This window comes from Muntiacus reevesi, chromosome 12, assembly GCF_963930625.1.
Source record: "Muntiacus reevesi chromosome 12, mMunRee1.1, whole genome shotgun sequence".
In the NCBI taxonomy this organism is placed as follows: Eukaryota; Metazoa; Chordata; class Mammalia; order Artiodactyla; family Cervidae; genus Muntiacus; species Muntiacus reevesi.
Genome location: NC_089260.1, coordinates 15,727,278 through 15,745,420, shown reverse-complemented (window position 1 = coordinate 15,745,420; position 18,143 = coordinate 15,727,278). Strand labels below are relative to the sequence as shown.

At 36.6% G+C, this 18,143-nt stretch overlaps 1 pseudogene; it reads right to left on the bottom strand.

Annotated features, from left to right (window-relative positions):
- LOC136144709 (ferritin light chain pseudogene) lies at nt 1-547 on the bottom strand (annotated as a pseudogene).
- Nucleotides 548-18,143: the final 17,596 nt, after the last annotated feature.

Sequence of the window (18,143 nt, the reverse complement as noted above, 5' to 3'; positions counted from 1 at the left end):
TCAAAGGTCACTGGGCTCCAGAGGTTCCGAGTCATACTTGAGGGTGAGCCTTTCAAAGAGATATTGTCCAACCCAGCCTGGGAACCAGCCAGACTGCAGAGGTTGGTCAGCTGGTCACCCACTTCTTGATGAATTTCACGTCCTCATTTAGGAAGTAGCTCTCCAAAAATTCACAGATGTGGGGGTCTGCTTGGGCAGACCCTAGCCATGCAGTTCCAAAAGGACCTGGTTAACGTTCTTCTTGAGAAGGGCATCTTCAGTAGAGTCCTGGCTTTTACCCCCCTCTTCTTGAGATGCTTCTGCACATCTAGAAAGAGGGCATGGCCACCGTGCTGGTTTTGCATTTTCAAGAAACGCTCTGCGCCCTCTGCGTCTCCTTGGCCAATTCATGGAAAAAGTGGCCCACACCCTCCAGAGCCACATTGTCCTGGTTGAAATAGAAGCCCAGAGACAAGTATGTATAGCAGGCCTGCAGATGCATTTTGACCAGGCAGCTGATGGCTGCCTCCACCTCAGTGAAATAATTCTGATGAATCTTGGAGTTCATGGTTGATCAGTAATAAGGAGCTAAGCTCAAAAAATGGTGTTTCGGGTCCTGATGTTTGCAGACAGCTGAGTGGCTGATTCCAAAGACTGCAGCCAGAGAAAAGGTTGGAAGGTGGTCAGAGGCTGGAACAAGGGGTGTCCCTGAGTCTATTCTGTCCAAGCGCTGTTGAAGCCAGAGAGAGCCGAGGGACCACTGACTGCACTGCCCACAAACCTCTTCTGAAATGTTCAGTCAATCACAGCACCTTCTCTATGCACTGCACAAATCTTTTTTAGTGTGCTTCTGTTGCATTATTTGTTTGAAATAATAAAGCATAAAGTCCCTAAAATGTTTCTTATTTTACTCCACCATCATTAAAATGGCTACACAAAAATTCACGAATTTTGATAAGATTTTTTTTTAAACACATGCTGATATGATAGCTGTTCACAGTACAGTCTAACGAAATTGTTTTGAATGAAGTTAAAGACAACTAAGCACTACTAGAGCCATCTTATGAAAAAAACTGAATGAATCTTTTCACCAACCCAATTCACCAATATTTATAAATAGTATTAAATATTGTCATGACACAGAGAAACACCAAATTAAGGATAGTAATTATCTCTGAAGAAGAAGAGATGGTAGAATAAAGCAGAGGAAGGGAATACAAAGTATTTCAACTGTATCGGTAATTCTCTTTTTTTTTTTTTCATTTATTTTTATTAGTTGGAGGCTAATTACTTCACAATATTGTAGTGGTTTTTGCCATACACTGACATGAATCAGCCATGGATTTACATGTGTTCCCCATCCCGATCCTCCATCCCGCCTTCCTCCCCATCCAATCCCTCTGGGTCTTCCCAGTGCACCAGCCCTGAGCACTTGTCTCATGCATGGTAATTCTCTTTAATAATGCAAAATTTAATATTGAGAGTTAGGATGCAAGTACATAGGCGTTCTTGTATTTTTCTGTTATTGTTGTTCAGTTGATAAGTTGTGTCCAACTCTTTGCAACCCCGTGGACTACAGCATGATAGGCTTCCCTGTCCTTCACTATCTATCTCCCTGAGTTTGCCTAAACTCATGTCCATTGAGTCAGCGATGCCATCCAACCATCTCTTCCTCTGTCACCCTCTTCTCCTGCCTTCAGTCAGCATCAGGGTTTTTTTCAATGAGTCAGCTTGTCATATCAGGAGACCACAGTACTGGAGCTTCAGTTTTAGCACAGTCCTTCCAATGAATATTCAGGGTTGATTTCCTTTAGCATTGACTGGTTTGATCTCCTTGCAGTTCAAGAGACTCTCAAGAGTCTTCTCCAACACCACAGTTCGAAAGTATCCATTCTTTGATGCTCAGCCTTCTTTATGGTCCAACTCTTACATCTGTACATGACTACTGAAAAAAACCATAGCTTTGACAATATGGACCTTTGTCGGCAAAGTGATGTCTCTGCTTTTTAGTACGTTGTCTAGGTGTGTCATAGCTTTTTTTCCAAGGAGCAGGCGGTTTTGTGGCTGCAGTCACCATCCGCAGTGATTTTGGAGCCCAAGAAAATAAAATCTGCCACTGTTTCCATTTTTCTGCATCTATTTGCCATGAAGTGATGGGGCCTGATTAATATCATGATCTTAGATTTTTAAATGTTGAATTTTAAGCCAGTTTTTTCAATCTCCTCTTTCACCTTCATCAAGAGGCTCTTTAGCTTCTCTTCACTTTCTGCCATTAGGGTGGTGTCATCTGCATATCTAAGGCTGTTATTTCTCCCAGCAATGTTGATTTCACAAGGTGTACTCTGTATATAAGTTAAATAGGCAGGATAACAATATAGAACCTTGACACACTCCTCTCCCTATTTTGAACCAGTTCATTGTTCCATGTCCAGTTTTAACTGTTGCTTCTTGACCTGCATAAAGGTTTCTCAGAAGGTAAGTGAGGTGGTCTGGTATTCCCATCTCTTTAAGAATTTTCCAGTTTGTTGTGATCCACACAGTCAAAGGTTTCAGTGTAGTCCGTGAAGCAGAAATAGATGTTTTCCTGGAACTGTCTTGCTTTTCCTATGATCCAGTGGATGTTGGCCATTTGATCTCTGGTTTTTCCATCTTTTCTAAACCTAGCTTTTACATAATGAAGTTCTCAGTTCACATACTGTTGAAGACTAGCTTGAAGGATTTCAAGCATTACCTTGCTAGCATATGAAATGAGTTCAGTGGTATGGTAGTTTGCACAATACTTTGGCATTACCTTTCTTTGAGAAGGAAATGAATACTGTGGCCATTGCTGAGTTTTCCAAATTTGCTTGCATATTGAGTAAAACACTTGTATTTTTATATATGCACAAAATATTTTATAATAAAATATTAATCAATCAGACCAATATTTCTCAACTTTGTATCATATCTTCAAAAATCATAAAGCTTACTCTAAGAAATTATATATTTTCAGACACTGATTATCTTAATCATTTAAATTTTAAAGAAATAAAAGTTTTAGTCATATATTAGGGGCTATCTTAAGGACATCCTATTTTGCCAGGCTAATTAATAGTGATAATAGGGATAGTGAGCTGCATGGTGGCCCCACAAAGGATATGACCACATCCTAATTCTCAGAACCTGTGAATATTACCTTGATATTAATAGTACGGTATAAAAAATTGAATATTACCTTATATAGCAAAATATGTGATTAAGAATTTGGAGTAGAAGAGCTTTCTCCTAGATTTTATGGTGGGTTTTAAATCCAGTGACAAGTGTCCTTATAAAAGTGAGATAAAGGAAGATAACACAGACAGAAAAGGAGAAGGCAATGTGATTATAGAGTCTGGGTGACACAACTCTGAGTCAAGAATGCCAAGAACCACCAGAGATGAAAGAAGTAGAAATAGATTCTTCCCCTACAGCCTCCAGAGAGACTGCAACCCTGCTGGCACCTTGATATTTGACTTGTTCCTCTGGAACTACAAGAGAATAAATTGTGTTGTTTTACACCACTCAGTTTGCAATAATTTGTTACAGCAACCACAGGAAACTAATACCCTAGGTCAGGATGACAGGGGAGGCAGTCTTCATATAAAAGGAAGATTAACCCTGAGCCAGCAGAACATAAGTTAAAATTCTTATCTTGAAAGGCCAAAAGACTTAAGACAGAAAGGCAATGGGGACTCTTTTACAGAGAAAGACTGGGTATCTCTCCATGATGTCAGGATTTTATGGTAATTAAATAATTGAAACATTCCTTCCACTATGTTAGGAAGCAAACTTGAGGGGAAATATATATGGTGTGGTGATTTTAAAGGAAAGCTATATCCAGAAACCTGATTATGGGCTTAACACTTTTCTTTCCTAAATCAACAAAATCAAAGATCCTTAAAATCTTTTTATGCATAACTTCCTTGCTGGTTGCACTGGTTTTTAAAAATGTCCACAAATTCTTTAATAGTACCCCCTTCTAAAGGTGGAGTCTAATTTCCCTTCGAGTATGGGTTGTATTTAGTGACTCACTTTTAAGTCATTTGAGGAAGCAGAAGGGACATATGTGATTTCTGAAGTCAGAACAAAAAAGGCATTGTGACTTCTTCCTTGTTCTTTGCATTATTTGCTCTGGGAGAAGCCAGCTACCAGGACATGAGAATGCTCAAGTTTCACTAAGGAAACGTTCACATGGTGAGAAACTGAGGCCTTCTGCCAAACGCAAGGGTGAAACTCAGGTTTTCCATCAACAGTCAGTCTTCAGATCACAGCCCTTGCTGACATCTTAACTGCAACTTCATGAGAGATCTTGAGTAAGAAGGACCAGGCTAGGCTCTCCCAAATTCCTAAACCATAGCAGAAATTGTGAGATAATAAATGTTTATTATTTTAATCTGCTAGATTTGGGGGCAATTTCTTACACAACAACAGGCAATTAAAACATTGACACACCTTCCAAATAAGTCAAGGCTGTATATTGTCACCCTGCTTATTTAAGTTACATGCAGAGTACATCATGCAAATTACCAGGTTGGATGAAACACAAGCTGGATTCAAGACTGCCAGGAGAAATATCAATAGCCTCAGATATGCAGATGATATCACCCTTATTGCAGAAAGTGAAGAGGAACTAAACAGCCTCTTGATAAAGGTGAAAGAGGAGAGTGAAAAAGCTGACTTAAAACTCAACATCCAAAAGACTAAGTTCATGGCATCTGGTCCCATCACTTCATAGCAAACAGATGGGGAAACAATGGAAACAGAGACAGACTTTATTTTCTTGGGCTCCAAAATCATTGCAGATGGTGACTGCAGCCATGAAATTAAAAGACACTTGCTCCTTGGAAGAAAAGCTATGACAAATCTAGACAGTGTATTAAAAAGCAGAGACGTTACTTTGCTGATAAAGGTCCATCTAGTCAAAGCTGTGGTTTTTCCAGTAGTCATGTACAGATATGAGAGTTGAACTATAAAGAAAGCTGAGCACCAAAGAATTTATGCTTTTGAACTGTGGTGTTGGAGAAGACTCTTGAGAGTCCCTTGGAAAGCAAGGAGATCAAATCAGTTAATCCTAAAGGAAATCAACCTGAATATTCATTGGAAGGACTGCTAACTGAAGCTCCAATGCTTTGGCCACCTGATGCAAAGAACTGACTCACTGGAAAAGACCCTGGTGCTGGGAAAGACTGAAGGCAGGAGGAGAAGGGGACAACAGAGGATGAGATGGTTGGATGGCATCACCGACTCAATGGACGTGAGTTTCAGCAAACTCTGGGCAATGATGAAGGACAGGGAAGCCCAGCATACTGCAGTCCATGGGGATGCAAAGAGTCGGACATGACTGAGCAACTGAACAACAATGATACAACCCAGCCATTCTACTTCTAAGTAGTTACCAAAGAGAAATAACAGAATTAGTCTACAAAAAGATTTGTACAAAAGTGCTTAAACAGAATCATCTGAAATATCTCAGATCGTTTGTATGATTATTTGTAATTGTAATGGATAAGCAAATTGTGATAGAGACATACTATGGAATACTACTGAACACTAAATTAAGTAACTATTAATACATGCAACAACATGGAAAAAAATCGAAGTAATTATGCTGAGTGAAATAACCCAGACAAAAAGTGCAATGCTGTATTATTCCACTAATATAAAATTCTAGAAAATGTAAACTAATGCTTAGTGACAGAAATTAGATCAGTCGGTGCAGACAGACAGGGTTGTGGAGTTGCATAGAACAACAAAAGGGCATGTGAAATAAAAATGTTTATTTTCTTAATTATGGTGATGAATTTATACATTTATACATATTTTAGAATTCATATTATAAATTTTAAATACATGCAGTGTATTGTACATCAATGATGTCTAACAAGTCTGTTTTTTAAATATAAATAAGTTAGACATACCTAGCTAGCCTAGAAGAAGTTCATGTCATAGCAGCATTATTCATAACACGTGAATGGTGGAAACAATCCAGATGTCTATCAATCAATGGATAAATAAATAAAATAAGATATATCCATATAGCAGAGTATTATTTAGCAATAAAAGTTATACTACTAGGTAATAAAAGATGTACTAATATAAACACCATGCATGCCTAGAGCTCAATGTTTGCTCAGAAAAGACCTGAGTGAGCCCTAAGCTTGCACCTCTGGCTGATTTTTGGGGTCTACACAAGCAGAAAGTAAAACTCTAAGGCAGAATTAGGTGAACTGTGTAAGCATTGAAGGATTGCTTACAGTCAATCTGCTCAGAGTTAGTCTATAAAAATAAGGAGAGAGAGTGTGTGTGTGTGTGATTTTCCCTTTTTGGCTCCAGCTACTTAGGGAAATCTCTTTCAGGTCACTGACTGACCACTAAGATAATGCAATAGAGACTCAGTAACCACACACAAATAAGAAATACAATCTTTCCAAAAAGAGTATGGGAAAGTCACTAGACTAATGGATGATTGTAGCCCTCAACAAGCCGCAAGAGTGAACTCTGGGGAAGAGGGTAAATTTGTTTTCCAGAGTTATGATATCAAAATGTTCAGTTTTATAAAAAAAAAAAAAAAAAAAAAAAAAAACCCACAAGGTATACAGAACAGCAAAGTATGGCCCATTCATTGGAAAGAAAGTAACAGAAACACTCAGGGAGGAAGCCTAGGCATACAAGGCGGAAACTTAAAGTCAGCTATCTTAAATATACTCAAAAGTTAAAAGAAACGGTGGGCAAAGGACTAAACAAAAGCAAGAGAACAATATATGAATACAGAATATCAATGAGAGTCAAAAATTATAAAAAGAAACCAAATAGAAATTCTGGAGCTAAGAAGTATAGTAGCTAAAATGAAATTCACTAGAGGTAAGGTTAAGAGCAGACTTGAACAGGCAGAATAAAGATTAGCAAACTTGAAGATAAGGCAACTGAAATTATCCCATCTACAGAGCAGAATGAAAAAAAAATTAAAAGAACCAAAGGAACTTGTGGGACATCATTAACTTTCTCATTATGTGGGAGTCCCAGGAGAGAAAGGGATAGAAAGAGTATTTGAAGAAATAATGGCCAAGGACTGCCCGAATTTAATGAAAAACACGAATCTATACATTGCAGAAGCTCTACAAGCTACAAAGGATAAAGGACAAAGTCAAAGAGATTCACACCAGGACATATTATAATAAAACTATCAAAAAATTGCTGAAAGACCCAGCAAGCAGCAGAAGTGACATGTACAAAGCCTCCTTAAAAAGATTAACAACCTATTCTCATCAGAAACCATGGTAGCCAGAAGGCAGTGGGATAACATATTTTAAATGTTCAAAGAAAAAAAAAAAAAACTGTGACTCTTAAAATTTTATATCTGGCAAATCTATTCTTCAAAAAATAAGGGAGAATTAAGACATTCTAGACAAACAAAAGCTGAGGGAATTTACTGCCAATAAACAAGCACTTTAAGAAATGCTACTTGAAATGAAGAAACAAAGGATTAATTTCAAAAATATACAAGCAACTCCTGAAGCTCAATTCCAGAAAAATAAATGACCCAATCAAAAAATGGGCCAAAGATCTAAACAGACATTTCTCCAAAGAAGACATACAGATGGCTAACAAACACATGAAAAGATGCTCAACATCACTCATTATCAGAGAAATGCAAATCAAAACCTCAATGAGGTACCATTACATGAAAGTCAGAATGGCTGCTATCCAAAAGTCTACAAGCAATAAATGCTGGAGAGGGTGTGGAGAAAAGGGAACCCTCTTACACTGTTGGTGGAAATGCAAACTAGTACAGCCACTATGGAGAACAGTGTGTAGATTCCTTAAAAAACTGGAAACAGAAGTGCCATATGACCCAGCAATCCCACTTCTGGACAGACGAATGGATAAGGAAGCTGTGGTACATATACACCATGGAGTATTACTCAGCCACTAAAAAGAATTCATTTGAATCAGTTCTAATGAGGTGGATGAAACTGGAGCCCATTATACAGAGGGAAGTAAGCCAGAAAGAAAAACACCAATACAGTATACTAACGCATATATATGGAATTTAGAAAGAGGGTAACGATAACCCTATATGTAAGACAGAAAAAGACACACATATGTATAGAACAAACTTTTGGACTCTGTGGGAGAAGGCGAGGGTGGGAGGATCTGAGAGAACAGCATCGAAACATGTATATTATCAAGTGTGAAACAGATCGCCAGTCTAGGTTGGATGCATGAGACAAGTGCTCAGGGCTGGTGTACTGGGATGACCCAGAGGTATGGGATGGGGAGGGAGGTGGGAGGGGGGGTTCAGGATGGGGAACACATGTAAATCCATGGCTGATTCATGTCAATGTATGGCAAAAACCACTACAATATTGTCAAGTAATTAGCCTCCAACTAATAAAAATAATTGGGGGAAAAAAAAGAAATGCTACTTGTATTATTGTGTCTATTTATTCATATGCTATTAATAAATAAAGCATGCTTATTCATATGCTTTTTTCACATGACTTTTTGTGTTATTGTCTAACGTCAGAGAAATGAAATGTCATTAGACAATAACACAGAAAGGCATATGAACAAAGCAAGGATGCCAGCAGAGATAACTATACAAGTAAATGGAAAAGCCAGAATTATAATATTTTTGGTTTGTAAAACTTCTTTTGTTTCTTGTGATTTAAAAGACAAATGCATAAAATCATTTGTTTATACACTACTTCTGAGCATATGTTAATAGGCAATAATGTGCAATGATACAATTTGTGACAACAGCAAAATAAAATGGGGAGACACAGCTATATGGTAGCAGAGTTTTTTATCCTATTGAACCTAAGCTGGTATAAACTGAAACTAGACATGTTATAAACTTTAGGTGTTAACTGGAAGCTCCAACACAACTAGCATGAAAATAACCAAGAAATATATGGAAAAAGGGAATTAAAAGATATGACAGAAAAATTCAGTATCAATTAAGCATAAATTAAGGCAGTATTTGTGTTTTGAGGAACAAATATATATATATATATATATATAAAACATAAAGGAAATGAAAAAAAAACATAAAGGAAATGAACAGCAAAATGACAGAAATAAATCCATCCTTATCATTATTACCTGAAATGTAAACAGATTAAATTCACAAATTAAAAGACAGAGATAGGCTGATTGAGTTTTAAAAAGAAAAGCATGATCCAACTATATGCTGTCTACAAGAAACTCAGTTTAGATCCACAGACACAAATAGACTGAAAATGAAAAACTGGAAAAAGGTATTATATGCAAATGGTAACTAAAAGAGATCTCAGATGTCTATAGTAACATCAGACACAATAGACTTTAAGTCAAAGATTGTGATAAAAGACAAAGATGAACATTATATATTGCTACAAGGGTCAACTGATTAAGAAGACAGAATAATTTCATCCTGTAAAAAAGCAAAAGCAGGTGTTCACAAATGGGAAGACCTAATATTATTAATACTGTTAGAAAAACAATACCACCCAAAACAACATACAGATTCAGTGTAATAACTATCAAAATTACAATGGCATTTTTGCAGAAATGAAAAGCCCATTCTAAAAGTACTAAGAAACTGCAAGGTAACCCAAATGGCCAAAATAATCTTTAAAAATAAAGTTGTAGGTCTCTCACTTTCTGATTTCAAAATATATTACAAAGCTACAAGTAATCAAAACAATGTGGTACTGGCATCAAGACAGACATATAGACCAGAGAGCACAGAAATAAACTCTATGGCTAACTGATTTTTGACAAGCATGCCAAGACCACTCAGTGAGGAAAGAATAATCCCTTGAACAAATGATGCTGAGAAAACTGAATTTCCATGTGCAAATTTGACTTAGACCCTTATCTCACACCACATACAACCATAGCTCAAAACGGATCAATGATTTAAAGTTAAGAGCTAAACTATAAAACTCATAGAAGAAAGTACAGAGGCAAATCTACACAGCCTTGGATTTGACTGGCTTCTTAAATAACACTTTTGGCAAGCACAGGTAAAAAAAGAGAAAAAAATACATACATGGAACTTCATTAAAATTTCAAACATTTGTGTGTAAAAGAACACTATTAAGAGAGTCAAAAGAAAACCTACAGAATAATAATAATATATCTGATAGGATTTAAAATCCAGAATATATAAAGAACTCTTAGAACCCAACAGAAAGACCAACAGACCAATTTTTAAATGCACAAAGCACTTGAAAAGACATTTCTCCAAAGAAAATATACGAAAGGCCAATAAGCACACGAAAAGATGCTCAGCATCATTAGTCATTAGGGAAATGTAAATCAAAAACATAAGATACAACTTCGTATCAACTAGTTTACCTATAATTTTATTTTATTTTTTAAATTTTTTTTCTATAATTTTAAAAAGAAAAAATAACAAGTATTGACGAGGATATGGAAAAATAGAAACCTTTGTACATTGCTACTGGAACCGTAAACTGGTGCAGCTGCTATGGGAAAAAACATGGTAAATTTTTCAGAAAATTGAACATGGAATTACCATAAGACTCATCAATTTCACCCCTGGGTAGATACTTCCAAAGTATTTAAAACAGAGATTCAAACAGAAACATATACGTTTATTCTCAGGTGGCGCAAGTGGTAAAGAACTGCTCCCTGGGTCAGGAAGATCCCCTGGAGGAGGGCACCGCAACCCACTCCACTATTCTTGCCTGGAGAATCCTATGGACAGTGGAGACTGGCAGGCTTCAGTCCATGGATCATAGAAGTTGGATATGCTTAGAGACTAAAACAAAATTACTAATTTTTAAAAATGTGATTAAGAAGACAGCCTAGATTCTTAACTCACAAAATAGTGAGCGTCTTAACATATAAACAAATATGGGAAGACCAAGACCCTTTCCATTTATTTCAGATTTTCAAATGGAAAATGTTTAAAAGCTTCAACTGAATTGTCTTCTTTTGCTAAAGCAGTATTTAAGAATTTTTTTGACATTATCAAGTGGTTTCTTTTGATATCAACTAAAGAAACAGTTTCTGATTTTAAACTACTGTTTGTTTTTAAAATGCTGTTTAAGAGTACAAATTACCAAAAAAAAAATGGTTACATAGATTTTTAGAGCTAAAAACTTAAAACTAAAAGTCTATCATCACATTTTAGTAACCTACATACATTCAAGGAGACCGGCAGGCTACAGTCCATAGGGCCGCAGAGTCGGATATGACTGAAGCAACTTAGCACTCACTGATTGACAGCAGTATTACTCACATTAGCTAAAAGATGGAAGCAACCCAAATGCCCATCAACATATGAACAAATAAGATGTGGTATATACAAACAGTGAAATATTATTCAGTCATTAAAAAGAATGATGTTCTGATACAAGCTACAACATGAATGGACCTCAGAAACATGCTAAGCGAAAGAACACAAAAGATAACATGTTATATGGTCTGGTTTATAATAAATATTAAGGATGGGTACCAGAGAGACAGTTTGCCAGGAGCTAAGACAGAGAAGAATGAGAAGTGACTGCTTAACGAGTATGAGGTTTTCTTTCAGGATAATGAAAAACTTGCTGAATAGAGTTGGTGGTTGCGTGACTATTAACGTACTGTCACTAAATTGTACACTTTAAAATTATTAATTTTATGCTAGGTATTAATAACTTTCACCTCAAAAAAGAATATACTATATATTTACAATATAAATGGAAACAGTGACAGACTTTTTTTTCTTAGGCTCCAAATCACTGTAGATGGTGACTGCAGCCTGGAAATTAAAAGATACTTGCTCCTTGGAAGAAAAACCTATGACCAACCTAGCATATTAAAAAACAGAGACATTACTTTGCCAACAAAGGTGTATCTAATCTAAGCTATGGTTTTTCCAGTAGTCATGTATGGATGTAAGAGTTGGACCATAAAGCAGGCTGAACACCAAAGAACTGATGCTTTTGAACTGTGTGTTGAAAACTCTTGAGAGTCCCTTGGACTGCAAGGAGATCAAACCAGTTAATCCTAAAGGAAATCAGTCCTGAATATTCATTGGAAGGACTGATGCTGAAGTTGAAGCTCCAATACTTTGATCACTTGATGTGAAGAACTGATTCATTAGAAAAGACCCTGATGCTGGGAAAGATTGAAGACAGGAGAAGAAGGGGATGACAGAGGATGTGATAGTTGGATGGCATCACCGACTCAATAGACATGAGTTTGAGCAAGCTCCAGGAGTTGGTGATGGACAGGGAGGTCTGGCGTGTTGCAGTCCATAGGGTCGCAAAGTGTGGGACACAACTGAGTGACTGAACTGAACTGACAATACAAAATTCATGTTGAGGTTTGACAGAAAACAGCAAAATTCTGTAAAGCAATTATCCTTCAATTAAAAAAATTAATTTTAAAAAACCAAAAAAAAGAACTTTTAAAAATATATGGTATGAACCCATGTTTGGCCTAACATAGATGCAGTTGGTTATGTAAATATTTATAGATATGTGTAGGTACATGCACAGTTATTTCCATGCTTTGTCAGTTGAGAGGGTATAACTGCATACACCAGTAGCAACATTCATACCCAGTGCCTACCTCCTGTTCTCTAAAACTATTCTCCAATAAAAGGACCCAGAGCTCCATGGAGATGTGGCTAATTTTAGGACTCTGGCAGGAAATATTTAAGATAAGTGTGGAGCATCCTGTGGTGCCAGAGAGTAAGGAAGTGATACACACAGAACACACACACATACAGAGTAAAGTGTGCTGAGTCGCTCCGTTGTGTCCGACTCTTTGCGACCCCATGGGCTGTAGCCCGCCAGGCGCGTCTGTGGAATTTTCCAGGCACAAATATGGGAGTGGGCTGTGTTTTGCTTCTCCAGGGTATCTTCCTGACCCAGGGACTGAACCTGCATCTCTGGCAACTCCTGCATTGACAGGCAGATTCATTACCACTAGAGCCCCCTGGGAAGCCCATACAGAGTGTTGGGGTATGTCAAAAGAACATAGGGCTCCTAATGGCCAAATCTGGAACAATTTGAGCAAAAATCTAAATACAATAGTAGAACTGTAATCTAATGCATAAAATAAATACCCCATTCAACATAGGGTATTTTAAGAAATAACTGAATGAATTTATAAATTAATGAGAGAGACAAATCTCATTTGCAGAAGAATTTCAAACAATTTATGCATATACCCAAGAAGATGGAGCATAACTTCTCACTCTTTAAGTAGGGACTGAACATAGTGTATACTTTCAAAGAGTACAGTATGAAAAGGTGAAAAGGGGTGGGGCAGAGTAACTCTGGTGGAAAAATCTGACAAGACTACTAGCTCTGGTTAAGGTCAATATCAACAGTGATAGGTTATGTTGATAGTAGTACCCTTGATAAGATTGATGAAAATGGCACTTTATCTCTGTGGTCTTTCTTCCAAAACTCCATAACCAATCTAACCATGAGAAAATATCAGACAAATCTCAGTTGAGGAGGGCTTCCCTGGTAGCTTAGCTGGTAAAGACTCTGCAATTGAGGATCATGCTACTAAATATCTGACAATACTCCTCAAAACTGTCAAGGTCATTGAAACAGGGAACGTCTCAGAAACTCACAGCCAAGAAAAAAAAAAGCATTAGGAGACATGACAAACAAACAATGTGGAATCCTGGGTGGGGTCCTGAAACAGAAACAGGACATCAGGTAAAAAGTAAGGCAATCTGAAAATGTATGGACTTTAATTAATGATAATTGACTGATAAGGGTTCATTAATTGTAACAAACGTAACCATACTAATGTATGATATTAATAACAGGGAGACTCTGGGTATGGGGTATGAGAACTCTCTTAACTATATTCAGAATTTTCTTATAAATTTAAAATTGTTCTTAAAAAGTAGGAAGCAGCTGTATACCACAGGGAGCTCAGCTTAGTGCTCTGTGGGAACCTAGAGGTGTTTGGTGGGGGGCGGGCAGTGGGACTAAGTTTCAAAGGGAGGGGATATTCCCACGTGGCTCAGACGGTAAAGACCTGGGTCAGGAAGATCCCCTGGAGACAGAAATGGCAACCCACTACAGTATTCTTGCCTTAAGAATTCTATAGACAGAGGAGCCTGGAGTTCAGAGTCGCAAAGAGTCGGACACAACTGAGTGACTAACACACATATGTATATGTATAAGCGATTCACATTGTTGTACAGCAGAAAATGACACAATATTGTAAAGCAATTACACTCCAATAAAAAATGCTCAAATATATAGATATATAGTTATAGTCTTATTGTCCTTAGGACAATAATTAATGCAGATGGAAGCATATCGAACTTACAGGTCTGAGTCTCAAGCCTCTACCCATGATTTGCTTCATGATTTCAGCTAAGTCACCTAAAATCTCTAGAGGTTAGTTTGCTCACCTTATATTTTACAGACTGAGGGACTTGAAGTCTCTTTAAAGTCTAACGTTCTAAGAACCCTGATTCTATTACTGTACTAATTCAGTTATATCTGAAAAGAACACCTGGAAAAATGAAGAAGCATTCAAATAATTTTGTAATGCTTAAGAAAACAAGTTCACTAAAATAATTTCCAAAATCTATTTCATCATAATAACTCAAATGTTAACACACAGAACTTATGAGGTGGTGTGAAGTAAAGGTAGGACTCATTACCTAGAGACAGTGAAAGCTTCTTATAAATTACCTCACTATGCCACAGAATAGATTTTGTTTAAATTTATATCATCCCCCATTGATGTATCACTTTGTACAAAGAAGGTGCATGTTTTTTTCTGTAGTATTTTGAGAACACATAATGTCTTTCCTGGTGGCTCAGATGGTAAGGCGTCTGCCTGGAATGCGAGAGACCCAGGTTTAACCCCTGGGTTGGGAAGATCCCCTGGAGAAGGAAATGGCAACCCACTCCAGTACTCTTGCCTGGAAAATTCCATGGACTGAGGAGCCTGGTAGGCTACAATCCATGTGGTCGCAAAGAGTCGGACACAACTGAGCAGCTTCACTTACTTAATGTAGTATTATTTTAATCTCCTAATGTTAGAATTATTAGAGGAAATTTCATTAATAATATTAAATGATTCTGATTAAAAAAACCCCCACATTTTATGGACTTCTCTGGCAGTATAGAGGTTCATACTCTACGCTTCCACTGCAAGGGGGCATGGGTTTAATCCCTGCTCATTGGGGAACTAAGATCTTGCATGCTGCATGGCATGGCCAAAAAGTAAATAAATAAAAATGTAATGTTAAAAAATAACAAAAATAACTAAATAAAATTTTTAAAATATTTAAAAACCCACATTTAAAAAATGTAGCATTTCACCAAAAGTATTTAACACATTAACTATGTCAATGTAAAGTTTATGTAAGAAAAAAAATCAAATTTTGTGTAAGGGCATCTTTCACAGTCATTACATACTTGTAAATATACCACAAACATCACAAAATCTTAAGGGAAAAACATCTTATCTATGCCAAACTAAACTTTTTTTTTAATTTTCAATAACAACTAAATAATTTATAAAATTTCATTCTCAGGCTATCTGAGATAAGTCTGACCTTATGAGATGCCCAGAGGGTGTACATTAGATTAAAATGTTTGATTTCTTCTTCACTCTGACAGTAATATAATCTAAAACAAGACTCTGAGGCTTACTTTATTCTGAAAGGTCAAGGATATGATAACCCTCTAATCTGAAGAGTATAATACTTACCAGCTTTTCTTTTTGACTTTTTGAAAGATAGGCATAAAATGTCTTTCTCATATATGAAATTTCCATATCAATAAAGAAAAAAATTAAGTAACAAGGGGATAACTATAGCCTTATACATAATTATAACTTCTTCTATTACTAAAAATGTTCAGTATAGAAAAAAAATCATCATAATGTGGCACCAAATACCCTTGGGGAAAGAGGAAACATTATTATTTTCTATTATTTAGCATAGATAAATTACCTTCCTTCAGCTTCCAATAAAATGAAGTCCAAACCTCCAATACATTTCAATTATCTGAATAAAAGTTTTGAAAGCTATCATAGTTTGTTAAAGCTTTTAGGAGGTAAGAACTGCATTGCAGTTCTTTCTATTTCTATTTTTAAAATTCCATTTTTGCTAGATTTTTATCTGCAAACTAATTTCATTTAGCATCTTCGAAAGTGTGAACACTTTTAAGTTCTATTAATATTCTTGTGGCAACATCAAAATTTAAGGAAATCATCACAAGGAGTTCTGGTATTACTTGCTTTGTTGGGTTTGCAAACTTTTCTTCATATTATTTGCTCTTACATTTCCTGCCTGCCATCACCTTTAGTTTTAGTGTATTTTAAATTTCTTCAAATGGCGGAATAGAAGACAGAAATGTGTGTACACATTACATTTTTAAGTATTCATTACTTTAATCCACTAAAGTAAACTATTGTCAAGGTCTTTTATCTTAATGGTATTTTTACATAAAAAAGTGGTAGGGAAACAATCCTATCTGACACCCCTTCAAATGCATCTTGAACTGTGTTGGTTTAGTGTCAGTTATTGACTGCTTGAGCTGGAGAACCCCTGCCCATATCAGTAACAACCAGTCAAAACTACAGAGTACCTTTAACATCAAAAACACTTCACAGGAATCATTATCATCAGTTATTGACAGGAAGAAAGATTGCACAGAGATGATGTCTTCAACAGAGGTTGTGTTCAGTGAAGAGAAAATTAAAGGTCTAAATGTAAGTCAATAGTAAATCCAAAAACCATTTCTTTCAAGGAAAGTTTAACATTGTGTTTTCTGCTTTCAAAATCCTTTCATCATTAAAGAGCTATTCTTTTCTGGTTCAAATCTTGCTTACCTCCTTTTTAAAGTAATTTCTGAAAACATTAGCCCAGATGAGTTAATTTCAGATGGCTTATTTACCTGCTTATAGATTTATTTGCCACCTGCTTTTGCTTTTTTTACAGATGCAAAGTCAACCTCTGGGGCAAAATCCCACCTTTCTCTTTCTGCCACACAAGTGGTAAATAACATTACCCAATAAATTTCAGCATTTCCCCAAATGTGTAGGATACAAAAAATGTATTCATTCGTGTGAGATATAAAAATGTACACTCACACTTCTGAAATCAACAGCCAGCCATTTCACACTTGGGCCAAAGGCAAACAAACATAATTCTCACTGGCAGCTGGACAACATTCCAAGCTGCCACCACATTAATTAACTCACCTCAATCAGATTCCACTTCAACTTGCACAGCTTGCTGCCAAGAGGCCTAGCAATAAATTGTTAGGTTAAAGACTGAACAAGGGAGGGAAATACCATACGGTACGCTGCTACGGAGGGTGGGGTGTTCTTGTTTAACACTAGTAGCAGGTTTTTCCCTTTACTTTTTATTGTTGTCTCCAGTGATTTTAGGAAAATGAGTATACGTTCTTGCTGATAAATTATCTTGCTTGACTATAGTGATGGGGAAAGGAATGGTAACAAGACATTAATAACAAAATACTTTTGTCCACAAGCTTCTATAATTGATGTTCCGAAAATTTCAAGGCAACAGCTTACTTAGCAACTGGGAACTCACTAATGGTAAATTATTGGTATTAAACTCGGGGGTGTCAAGGAACAAAGAACTCAAATAAATTCTGTTTTCACTGAGGACTATTGAGAATTTACAAGTAAATACAAACTGCTTGTATCAATAGCTGAAAAACTTCTAACATGGTAATCAAAAGATTTGAGTTTAAATCCAGTTTCTGCCTTTGACGGGCTGTGTCACGTTCATTGAATCACTTCACTTCTCTGATATTATTTCTTCATCTGTCATATGATGCAGTTTGACTAGATGAGTGCTTCCCAAACCTTAACGCACATATTAATTTAAGATGCCTGTTAAAAATGCAGATTTTTGGATGTCACCCCTAAGGAATGAAATTGATTAGGTCTGATGTGGAGGCCAAATCTGCATTGTGAGCAAGTAATTCTTCCGCAGATAAAGGACCCACACTCTGAGAAATACTGGACTGCATGATACCAAGATTCCCCTTACCTCTGACAGTTACTTCACTTACCAGCCCATGTCATTGCTTTTATAAACTGTGGTATGATTTTAGAAAGAGGCATAATTGGGAGAGTTGATTCAGGACTTAATCAGCACTCATTCAAATGCCTAGTCA